We start from the raw sequence: 12,741 nt of genomic DNA, 5'->3' as shown, positions 1-12,741 counted from the left end.
AAAAAAAAAAAAAAAAAAAAAAAAAAAAAAAAAAAAAAAATGATTTAATCCTTACTGAGGCCAGTCTGGGCTAAGTATCAAGTTAAAGGTCAGCCTGAACTACATAGCTAGGCCCTGTCACAAACAAACAAACAAACAACAACAAAAAAGAGAAGAGTTTAACTGGACAGATATTCATATCAGTCAGTGCACCCAAAGACATAGTAAATAGTTATGTTTTCACATATAGCTACATATGTAACAGCAAATATGCTCAGGCATCTCTTTCACATACTAGAAAAATGGCATCAAAGAGCCCTTGGAAGTCGGGTGTGGTGGTGCATACCTGTAATCTCAGCACTCTAGGAGGATGAGGTTGGAGGATTTCAAGTTCAAGCACAGCATGGGCAATTTAGTGATTTACCAAAGCCCTATCTCAAAATAACAAAGGAAAAAAAAATAACAAAGGAGAGGAACTGGAGATGTAGTTCAATATATAATCCTCAGCATGTTTTTCAGTCCCTGTCTCTGTCTCTGTCTCTGTATCTCTCTCTCTCTTTCACACACACACACACACACACACACACACACACACGCCCTTGCTTGGTGGTGCCAGTAACACAATATGGTAGAAAGAATGTACTTTTTTGTTGTTGTTGTTGTTTGGTCTTTTTGAGACAGGGCCTCTATGCAGTTCAGGCTGTCCTTGAGCTCACTGTGTAGCCAAGGCTGGTCTCAAAACTCTTAACGATCCTCCTGCCTCAGCCTCCCGAGTGCTGGGGTTACAGGCATGCGCCACCATGTCCAGTTTGAAAGAATGTACTTTGGATTCATTCACACCTCTGGGTTCAATTCTAGCTTTCCTTCCTATCTATCAGTTGTGTGATTCAGGGCAATGATATAAGCTCTTGGAACTGTGGTTTCTTTATTCATAAAATGGAGGTAATTGTATTTACCTCACAGGTCTGTTGTGAAGATTAAATAAGAATGTATGGAAATAGTTTACTGGTTTTGCCATTGCTTATGTAACTTTTCTATTGAGGTCAAAAGATGATTGGTATCCATTGTTCTCCTCACATCTTTCTGACCCCAGTTTGGAGGCTCAAAGGATACCTGACTGGGAGATGAGAAAGCCTATCAGGGGAAGTGACACATGAGCTGAGTATTGAAGGATCTGAGTGGACTACAGAAGGCATTTCAACCAGAGAAATGTGGTGTATGTCTTGGAGACACCATGTTAGCAGTTAGCAGAATAGTGAATAATGGTTAAGAATGGCAGAAATAGTCTAAATAAGGCCATAGAAGAGTTTTAAGTGGAGCCACTGAAGAGTTTTTTGCAGAGACATGACACATTTAAGAACATTAAAACTATTCATGTTAGTATAGAGATTTGGGTGTGCTGAGGGGACAAGGAGAATAGTTAGTAGGCAGATGAGAAATCATGAGGTTTGAACCACCGCAGCAGAGGCAGTGGGAGTCAAGACAGGGACAAAAAGAAATGTTTGGGAGTTAAATCCACAGAAACTCAATATCTGCAACAGTTCTAAGCATTAACTATTTTCTGTATACCAATGAATGCTATTTTTTTCTTTTGGATAAATTTTTAACTGAAATTACTAATAAGTTTTGCAGTATTTACTAGTGGTGTTTTATTGAATAAACTTGTTAGGATAAGCTCTGTGTGTGTGTGTGTGTATCTGGGAGTGTAAGAGAGGCAGAGAGGGAGAGGCAGAAGGAAAGAGAGAGAGGGAAAGAGAGAGCGAGAGAGGGAAAGAGGAGGAAGAGAAATCTGAAGAATTTGAGATCTGAGAAGGGACTGGCTGGGGATTTAGCTCAGTGGCACAGCACCTGCCTGGCAAGCACAAGGTTGTGAGTTTGATTCCCGGTATCAAAAAAAAAAAAAGAAAAAAAAAAAAGAGAGAGAGAGAAGGGAGTCCTATCAGCACCAGAGCACAGGCACAAATTCAGAATTAAATAAAAGAAAGAAAGAAAGCCAGCCAGTCAGGGTCCCTTCAGATTCTCTTTAGGGATGTGGATGTAGCTCAGGAATGGAGCACTTTTCTAGAATCTGCAAAGTCCTGGGTTTTATCTCCAGCTTTGAAAAAAAATTCTTTTTGTGCTGGGGAAATAGGGAGGAATGGAACTAATATTTATGGGAAAGGTGGAGGTAAGTTAAAGAATGGTGCAGGCCCTAGCTTGATGGCTCAAAGCTGAAATTCCAGCACTCTGGGAGGCAGAGGCAGGAGGATAACAAATTTGAGACCACCCTGCTTAACTTAGCAATATAGCAGCACCCTATCTTTTTTTTTTTTTTAACCTTTTGGAGACAGGGTCTTGCTATGCAGTTCAGGCTGGTCTTGAGCTCACTTTGTAGCCCAAGCTGACCTTAAACTTGCAACGATTCTCCTGCCTCAGCCTCCCAAGTGCTGGGATTGCAGGCGTGCGCCACCATGCCCAGCTCAACACACTATTTAAAAATAAATAAAAAATGAACTGGGATTTAATTCAGTGCAAAGGCCCTGTGTTTAATCCCTAGTACTGCCTAAAAAAGAAAGAAAGAAAGAAAGAACAGGGTGGTAGCAGATATAAAAACATAACTCATACAAGATTCTTGCAAAAACAAGTTAGCTCTAAATACATTCAAAACCTTAGACTTACTAGGAGTTTACAGGAAATATGAGCATTGAAACAAATGTGAAATACCTGATTCAGGTAAATGAACTGTAAAAGGCATTTTGGAAGTTACCAGGAAAAACTGACTATAGATTGGGTATTAAATAATATTAAGGAATTTACAATTTTTTGTAAAGGTGTTATAATGGAAGACTTTGTTAGAAATACATATTGAAGTACCTACAGTCATAACTTGGTACTTGACTGCTTTGAAAGTTGTCGAATTTGGAACTCAACACATTTTGTTTTTGGTACCGGGAATCGAACTCAGGACCTTTGTGCGCACCAGGCAGGCACTTGTACCACTGAGCTGTATCCATAGCCCAAGAACTCAACACATTTTGACATGAACATTTTGTCCTGGTACTTGTTTATTTGTTTGGTACTTGACCCACAAAGTAGAACTTGCCAGTTTCCATTGCCTTGTGCCTTGCTACTGTTTCGAGCTAAAAGAATTATTTGGAACTCTTGGGGCCTCTCAGAACCCATTAGTGATGAGTATCGAGGTACCACTGTACAAATAAAATATTATGGTGGTTTATAAGAAGTTTACTTAAAAATACTCTGAGAGGATGGTGGGGAAAATTTTTGGGAAAGAGGTGAAATAAAACTGGTAAAGTCCTTTTGTATATTTTTGAAAATTTCTATAAAAATGTTACGGGAAAGCTGAATCTCTTTCTACTCACAATGTGTGAAAATGTTATGGGAAAGCTGAATCTCTTTCCACTCTACAATGTGTGAAATAACTAGACATAGGAGAACAGTCTTTTTTTTTTGGTACAGGAATTGAACTCAGGACCTTACGCTTGCCAGGCAGGTGCTTGTGCTGCTGAGCTATATCCCCGGCCCAAGAACATTCTTTTTTGAGGGATTGGATGTGGTGCTGCAGATTGAACTCAGGGCTTTCTACATGCTTAGCACATATGCCACCCTCCCCAACCCTTAAAAGAGAACATTTTGCTGTAACAATTTCTCACTGGACAGATCAGAATTGGAGGGGGTAGAAAAAAGTGTTTTTTGAGTGTTGGGTAGAAAAGAGGGGTCTGCCAGGCAAGAAGGAATGAAAATCGGTTTTGAGTGGTGGTGAAAAGCCAGTTTCAAAATGGAAGTTTTAACATATTGCAGATGACAGGAAGAAAAGGATTAAATGACATCACTAGCTGTAGCAAACAAGGTCACTTTTGATCTTTGCAAGATCAGTTGCAGTGGAGATGAGAAGACCCACGACTCTTCCAAGATGCTTGGCTGTAAAGGGAAAGAGAGTTGAAGACAGTAACCCATCTCTCCTCTCCAAGGAACAACTAGGGCATGTTTTTGTGTGCTGAGGGACCATTACCAATGGCAAACGATGAACAATATAGGCAAAAAGAGGACCAACTGACTCACAGAGTCAGAGTGTTATTACAAGAAAGAGTGTTGAGAACAAATGTGTACATCTCCCTGGAGCACAGAGCTTATTTATTTATTTATTTATTTATTTATTTATTTATTTTTGTCTTTTTGAGACAGGGTCTCGCTATGCAGTTCAAACTGGTCTTGGGCTCACTTTGTAGCCCAGGCTGGTCTTGAACTCACAACAATCCTCCTACCTCAGTCTCCCGAGTGCTGGGATTACAGGCGTGCACTGGGATTACGGGGGTGCCCCACCACGCCTGACTCTGAAATTTCAGATCACTGCTCCAAAGCAAACTGTTTCTTCAAAGTAAATTTTGCTCATAAAACTCACAAAATAGATTTATGTCAGTTATGTTGGCTAAAGAGCCACGATTATTTGTTTATTTATTTATATTGGTACAAGGGATTGAACCCAAGGACTCTCTACAACTGAGATACATCGTTAGCCATTATTATTATTAATTTTGAGACAAAGTCTTACAAAGTTACCCAGGGAGGCCTCTAATTTGCATTTTCTGCTTCATTCTCTCAGGTCTCTGGGATTATAGGCGTGAACCACCCTACCTAGCAAGACCCACGATTTTTTATGTTTCCGCTTTGGGCACATTTGAAGATTCCATGAGTAGGAACCATTAAAGGGCCGGGCGTGGTGGCACATACCTGTAATCCCAGCACTTGGGAGGCTGAGGCAGGCGGATTGTTGTGAGTTGGAGACCAACCTGGGCTACGAAGTGAGCACAAGGCCAGCCTGAACTGCACAGGGAGACCCTGTCTCAAAAAAAACAAAAAAAAAAAAAAAAAAAAAGGAAGAAGAAGGAAAGAAACATTAAAGGGACTTTCCCTCATAACCTTTTTTCACCTACAAAAAGAAAAGTTCTACTTCTTTGTATTAGATCCTTGAAGTCTTTACTTTGTTGCTCTTGTTCCAAATGTTCTCATCATTCTCACACAGACCCATGTATACACTGGAGGGATGGAGAGCAGGAGCTTGGGCTGGGCGGCTCGCAGGGGCTGCGGGGGGACGGTGTGTCTCCGGGCCCCCTCATCCTACCACCACCAATATACAGGGCAGCTTAGATCTGTAATTTCCCAGTTGTTCCAAAAATTTACTATTAACGGTTAGAATCTCGCAAACCCAGTTTACCTCTGAGTTCCACTAAGTGGTGTGTAGGAATGCGACCTTGCACATTTTAGGGTAAACTTTTACATCCATAGGATTGTGAGGGGCTGACGCCTTACAAGTGGGAAACTGGGGAAGTGCAGATAAGCTCGTCTTATTTCACAGGCGAAATGAATGCACCTGACGCCCGCGTGGCGTAGGAGCTCGCCGAGCTGGAGTGAGGCGGGGCTGGACGGAGCGTAGGACTCCGGCCACCCGAGCTACTCCGCCCACCCGAGCTACTCCGCCCACAGAAAGGATCTGCGCGTTCTTGTGAGGACGCGCGGGCACGCAGTCGTGTCTCGCGCAGGGTCGGGCCTGTCAGGCAGGAAACCTCGCGAGATCGGAGACTGGGATGACTGTCGGGAGGAGGGGAGTGGTGTTGGGGAAGGGGGGGAACCTGGGCAGCGGCCGGGCTCTGTGGCTTCAGGGCTCGGAGGGAGAGAGGGAGGGTGGCAAAGAGAGTGAGTCGGTGTCGCTGCCTGCTTGAGGAGAGAGGAGGGGTCCCGCTCGTCCTGCGCCCTTCGCGGGCCGAGAGCGCTAAGCACCCTAGAACCTTGGAGGCCTCCCGGCCCCTGGGGACCCCGCCCCGCCGCCCGCCGGCCGGCCCGCGGCCTCTCTTCCCTTTGTGAGCGCCCCCTTCCCAGGGGTGGTGGTGGTGGCGGAGGGCTGCGCGTGGGCCCGCCCGCCGAGGGGCCGCGGCGGGGGACCGAGAGGGCCTCGGCTGTGTGAAGACGGGAAGCGGCCGAGGCCCAGGCCGGTTCCCCCGAGGCGGCGGCGGCGGCGGCAGCGGCGGCGGCGGCTGCTCCCGACACTTCCCCGCGCCATCTTAGCTGAGCCCGAGCTCTAAGGGCGCCTCCTCGACCCCCGTCGTCCCCTTATCCCCCCCCCCCCGCCCCTTGTCGCAGAGCTTGGGCTGGGCGGCTCGCAGGGGCTGGGGGGGGGACGGTGTGTCTCCGGGCCCCCTCCTCCTCACTCCTCGCGCTCCAGCGTAACGGCCGTCGGAGCTCTGCGGGGGGCTGCCTGCTCCGCCCCAGACCTGTCGGCGAAAGGGTAAGGGCACCTCTGCTTTGGGAGAGGGAGGCATGGAGGGGGGCGGGGAAACCCGGCCCCCCGAGGCCTCTGTGTGAAAGAAGGGATGTGAGGGCAGGGTGGGGGAAGCACGCAGGAGGGTCTGTGGGTCTGTGGGTGGGGTGGAGAAGCCGGTGAGCTGGGTGCCCTGTGTTTTGAGGAGCGGGAGCAATTACATTCCTTTTTCCTGAGGGTCACCGGAAGGGGTGGTGGAAGGGTATGTTTCAAGGAAGGTGTGGCCCTCCTTGCGAGCCTGGGTTGAGGTGCACCCCGATGTGAAAGCGCGAGGTCCCTTTCGTCCGGTCCCTCCACTCGCTCCTCCTTTGTAGTGTCTGTGTACTGTGTTCTTGGGGAAGGAGACTTGGGAAGGGAGTAGGTAGCCGGGGCGCTCCCACCCCCTCCCCCGCAGGAAGTCTGTATCCCTCTTCTGTGGGGGTGATGGAAGCCGTTCTCTCCCCCTTCCCTTCCCCCTTCCTCAACCTCTAGTCTACTGCAGTGCTGCAGAAGTCCGAGGCAGTTTCTTCTCACACAGACCCATGTATACACCGGAGGGATGGAGAGCAGGAGAGGGAAGTGTAATGGCGCTTCCCTTGGAAAGGTTACTCTTTTTCCTTTGATTTTAAATTGATAACAGTTCCGTTAATACTTTTCCCTTGAACTGTCCATGGGAAGTGTATCTGCTCCTGTTGTTATTATTGGGGGACATGGCCTCTCGAGGGGACCCTTCTCCTGTTAGAACACTTGATGTCTTGCTCCCTCCTTTTGAGAGAGAGAAATATCTGGATTGACATTTTTTGAGCAGCTTGAATTTTCGTTAGAATTCAAATAAAATAATTTGTATCCTCTCAGTTTCCCTTTTTTTCTTCCTGGCGCTTTTATAGTTCTTGAAGAAATTATTGAAGAATATTACATACAGAGAGGCAGTCTGATGGACATTTGCCCCTAGGCTCTGAATTTTTAAGGTTAATACTACTTTGTGGAATATTGAAATTGGAATTTTTTGAAAGTGATCAGGTTACAATCGTTTCTGTTGCCAGTGCTCTGTTTCTTAAGGAAATGCAGGATAGTAAACTAATCTGCTTAATTATACTATAATGGGTCTGTGTTCTGTAGCCATACTTTTCACTTTTGCCTCCTGTCATATATTTTTTTTAAATAATCTGATTTGCAGTAGTACTTGTTGGTTTTGCCCTCAGAGTGGAAATAAATACAATTATTAAGTGCCTTTTGTGCACAAAAAGAAGTCGTTAAGTCTTAAAGGACTTAAGATGTGCCGCCAGTACCTTTTCTTCCTTCAAGTGTTTAGATATACTAGTGGTTTAAAAATGTTCCACATGTAAATATTGGTAGCATTAAATAATTTTTCACAAAGTGATGGAAATGACTAAAATATGTTGTAGATGAGTTGTCTTATTTTACTAACAAGTGGTATGTGTTGTTTTGTTTTGTTTTGTTTTTTTGTCTTTTTGAGACAGGGTCTCACTATGTAGTTCAGGTTGGCCTTGAGCTCACTTTGTAGCCCAGGCTGGTCTTGAGCTTGCAGTGATCCTCCTGCCTCAGCCTCCCGAGTGCTGGGATTATGGTGTGCCACCACGCCCGACATTTTCTTCGTTGTTTTTTTTTTTTTTTTTTTTGTCTAGAATTTATCAATTAAGACTACAAGCTTTCAGAATGTTTATACCGTATAGGTTAACAATTTGATATATGCTAGCATACTAGAACTCAGAGGTACAACTCTTCAGGATAACCAAAAAAGAAACTTTGTTTTCCATAACTAGTAGGAATTGCCTAAAAGTGTTAAAATTGTGTGCATGATCAATTTGATAAATTTATTATTAAAGAAAAGCTGCCTGAGGGTTATTTCAGATGATCTCTGATGGCATTGTCAGAAAGAGAATACTGAGAGCGATTAGTCTGGGTTAATTCCAGATGAGTATGGCACTTCTTATGTTTCTAAATAGTTCATCTAGAAAATGACATTGTACATCACTTCCTGTTCTTTCACAACTGGCTCTTTCTCTGGATTCTCTTTTAATGACTTAATTTTTGGCATTCTGATATCTGATTTGTTAATTTTGTTATAATTCTTATGTTTTATACGTGGAAGAATTTGTAAGAATCACTTGTTTGGAGGCTTTTAATAGGCTGAGATTATCGTGATAGTAAAAAAAACATTGCTTCCAAACTAAAGGATAGTATTTCAAATAAATTTAAAATCTGAGAATTTTTGTTTTTCCTTGCTGTGCTGGAGATCAGACCCAGGGCCTTCTGCATGCAAGGCAAATACTCTTCCACTGAGCTACATCCCCAGGCCTCTGAAAGGACTTAAGAGAGGCAGCAGTGTACAGACCCAAAACAGGGTTGAATTAAGTAGAAAATGACTGTTGTATTTTCTATCATATGGATTTTTTTGACAGCTGTAGACGTGGCAACCAACTGAATATGTTAATAAAAAATAAGATTTCTATCAAGATGTGTATGTGGTATTTGGTCTGATGTTAGGATGTCATTCCACAAATAAGAAAGAAATGGATTAATTATAGGATACCAGAAAGACTGGATACAAATAATTTAATAATTTGCTGGTTATTAACAGACTTGGATACTTAGTAAGTCCAGAAGTTATCTAAGGGCCAACTGTTGAGTTGAGATTAGAGAAAGATTAATCTGTTCTTCATATTACCTGGAAGTAAGTTGTCTTTTGCATGTGGCTGATTTGTATATTAAAATAACCAAGTATTTTACATCTCTTTTTGGTTATCAAGAATGTCTTCTGTGTGTGTGTATGGTACTTTGGATCAAACGTGGGGACACTTTACTTCTGAGTTACATCCCCAGATCTTTTTGAAACAGGGTCTCCCCACGTTTTTCAGGTTGGCCTGGAACTGGAGCCTTGGAGTAGCTGGGATTGTATGTATGAACCAGCACTGGGTCTGGCTGTGTGTATTAATTAATTGCAGTTGTACTAATATAACTTTTCAGAAATTGGGATTTTTTTGGGTACATATTGGTTAAGGGTTGCTAATCAGTTCAGGATCGTGTATGAGTGAAACTCTTTGTAAAAAGTGTGATTTCCGCAGGCAAGTCTTATATAAAATTGACCCTGTTCCTTTTTAATTTTTTTTAATTTATCTTTTGGTACTGGGAATCAAACTCGGTACCTTGCGCTGGCCAGGTAGGCACTTGTGCTGCTGAGCTATATCCCCAGCCCGACACTGTTCCTTTAAACAGAGTGCCAACTAGGTTTCTGAACCTAGTCATGGAAGGATTATTTTTTATATTTTTCAAGATTTCTATTATAAAATGTGAGAGCTGGGCATGATGGTACATACCTGTGATCCCTGCACTCTGGAACACCAAGGCAACCTGGACAATTTAGCAGCTTAGCCAGAACCTATCTCAATTTAAAAAATAGAAATAGGGCTGAGGATGTAGCTCAGCGCAAAGGTCCTGAGTTCAGTCTTCTGTATGGGGCAGGATGGGGAGTAGGAAAAGTAGGAGGAGCAGGGTTGGGAGGTAAGAGACAACCTGTAGTGTTCCATTCTATTATATTCTGTTGTTAGGTTGAAGTGTTTGAAGTTGTTTTATGAAAGTTGATACTTAATTTCATTAAGGAAGTCTCATGTCTTCTAAAAAACAGTGAATTAAAACATTGTATGGAGGGTCTACAAGCATTTAAAAAGTTAAGCTATTCTGTCATATAGTAAAGATTATTTCTGTTTCTCTATCAGACCCGTACATTTGTGCTGGAAGCAGACTTTTTTGTTCTGAAATTTAGTGTAAGGCGTGCCTTCTTTTTTTTTGAGACAGGGTCTCGATGTATATAATTTTGGCCTTGAATGCTGCATGATTCTCCTGCCCCTCAACTTCCTGAGTTTTGGGATTACAGGTGTATGCCACCATGCCCAGAAGGCTGTATCTTCTTCTTTTTTTTTTTTTTGGCACCGGGAATCGAACTCGGGACCTTGCACTTGCCAGGTAGGCGCTTGTGCCACTGAGGTATATCCCTGGCCTTTTTTTTCTTTTTTTGTCTTTTTGAGACAGGGTCTCACTATGCAGTTCAGGCTGGCCTTGAGCTCACTATGTAGCCCAGGCTGGTCTCGAATTCGCAGCGATCCTCCTGCCTCAGCCTCCTGAGTGCTGAGATTACAGGCATGCGCCACCACATCTGGCCCTTGTATCTTCTTACTTAGTGAAAAAGTTAAGTGGTCCATAAAAGGTAGAAGAGTGCTCAGAATGTAAGTATCTGGCCTATAAGTAAAAGTACAGGTTACTAAGTACCTTGCACACTGATATATCACACCCTAGTAAAAATGTTAATGAGCCAGGAGTATCTCTTGAGGCTTTATCTCAAAAAAAAAAAAAAGAAGTCAATGTAACTACATTTAACTGCCCTCTGATTTACCTTTAAGCTAAAAAGCGGCCAGTTTGGGCCAGTTTTTAACTTTTTGTTTATTTGTTTTTTTGTTTGTTTTGAGACAAGGTCTCACTATGTAGTTCAGACTGGCCTTGAACTATGTAGCCCAGGCTGGCCTCATGGTGATCCTATTGCCTCAGCCTCCCAAGAGCTGGGATTACAGGCTGCACCACCATGCCTGGCTCCGTTTTTTCCTCTTAATAAATTATTTGATCAAATAATTTTATACAAGTTGGGATGTAGGTGAATTACTGCAACATTATTATTATTGGTATCGGAAATTGAACTCAGGACTTTATGCTTGCCAGGCAGCAACATTTTGAAAGACAGGCAAAATTTAGTTTCTGAGAAAAAAATTATAATAAAATGGAACAAGACTTTCTGGCACTTAGTATTATCTTTTTCTTTTTTTTTTTTGGTCTTTTTGAGACAGGGTCTCGCTCTGCAGTTCAGGCTGGCCCTGAGCTCACTTTGTAGCCCAGGCTGGTCTCAAACTCGCAACGATCCTCCTACCTCAGCCTCCCAAGTGCTGGGATTATAGGCATGCGCCACCACACCTGGCGAGTATTATCTTAATGTTAGCATTTATTAGATGTGTTACTTTAACTTTTTTTTTCTTTTTTGAGACAGGGTCTTGCTTTGTAATTCAGGCTGGTCTTAAATTTACTATGTAGCCCAGGCTAGCCTCGAACTCACAGCAATCCTTCTGTCTCAGCCTCCAGAGTGCTGGGATTACAAACATGCGACACTACACCTGGCTGTTACTTTAACTTTTTAAGCTTTATTTTTCTATAGATAATATGAGAACAGTATCTTTACTGAGCTGTTAAAATAGGGTAATCCTTAAGTGCATAACATACTGCCTGATAATAAGCACTTAAAAACTTGCTGGCAGTCATGCACTTGCTGCTTAATACATGTTTATGAGTGAATATAGGAAGTCTAATATTTAAGAATGAAGTAAGGTGTGGTATTACATGCCTGTAATCCCAGCACTCTGAGAGGCTGAGATAGGAAAATCATGAGTTTGAGACCGGCCTAAGCTACTTAGCAAGTTCCTGTCTCAAAACAAACAAACAAACTCAAAAAAATACAACAAGCCAAGAATGTCACGGAGGAGTTGGGAATGTGGCTAAGTGGTAGAGTGCTTGCCTGCCATGTATGAAGCCTGGCTTTGATCCCTAGCACACATACACAGAATTTATTTTTGTGTGTATGTGTGTTTTTCCCCCCAGTACTTGGGATTGAACACTTCTACAGAGTTACATCCTCAGGCCCTTTTTATTTAGAGACAGGGTCTCACTAAATTGGCTTTGTAGCCTTCAAATTTGCAGTCCTCCCGCTTCGGGCTGTTGTTGTAAGGATTATAGGTGTGTGCCATCACATCTGACCTGCAGTCTATAATTTGAGTTAAAATTGATTTATACATTTTGGAATCTGACATTTGCAGTTCTGGAGATTGAACCCAGTGCCTGGTGCATGCTAGTCATTACCCCACTGAGCTATACCACTAGTCCAGAATCTGACATTTTTAGAGAAATGATTAGATTATAAGGGTATCTTACTTTTTGTACTTAATAGTGAATTACTATATATTACTTAATACTAATGTGAGTTGTATTCATTGTTGTTTGAGGGGTACTGGAGATTGAACCAAAGGCTTTGTGCATGCATGTACTTTGCCACCACTGAGCTGTATTCCTGGTTCCTAATATGAATCATCCCTCCCCCTTGGTATTTCATTAATTTAAGAAAAACATTTATCACATTACTGCCTCTAGAACTTTTTCTCATGTGTGACTTTGAAGACATCCAGAATACTCATTTTTTAAAAGCTTTTTATTTAGATGATCTTTATAGGTCTGTCTTCACCTTGAGAGTGCTTTATAATTCAAAATTTATTCATTCAACAAACTGATTATTATGTGTATTAAGACACTGTCCCTGCTGGGCATGGTGGTGCACGCCTGTAATCCCAGCACTGGGGAGGCTGAGGCAAGAGGATCGTTAGGAGTTTGAGACCAGCCTGGGCTACAAAATGAGCTCA

At 42.8% G+C, this 12,741-nt stretch overlaps 1 protein-coding gene across 1 annotated transcript in view; it reads left to right on the top strand.

The window, feature by feature from the left end:
* Window positions 1-5,944: 5,944 nt before the first annotated feature.
* Window positions 5,945-12,741, top strand: part of Taok1 (TAO kinase 1) — a gene marked incomplete in the record, with an annotated part of 137,524 nt that continues 130,727 nt past the window's right edge. The window contains 1 exon segment of the mRNA XM_013503358.1: window positions 5,945-6,259.

This window comes from Chinchilla lanigera, unplaced genomic scaffold, assembly GCF_000276665.1.
Source record: "Chinchilla lanigera isolate Chin_1 unplaced genomic scaffold, ChiLan1.0 scaffold00080, whole genome shotgun sequence".
Lineage (NCBI taxonomy): Eukaryota > Metazoa > Chordata > Mammalia > Rodentia > Chinchillidae > Chinchilla > Chinchilla lanigera.
Note: the sequence above shows the minus strand (reverse complement) of the source record. Positions and strands in the feature narration are given on the sequence as shown.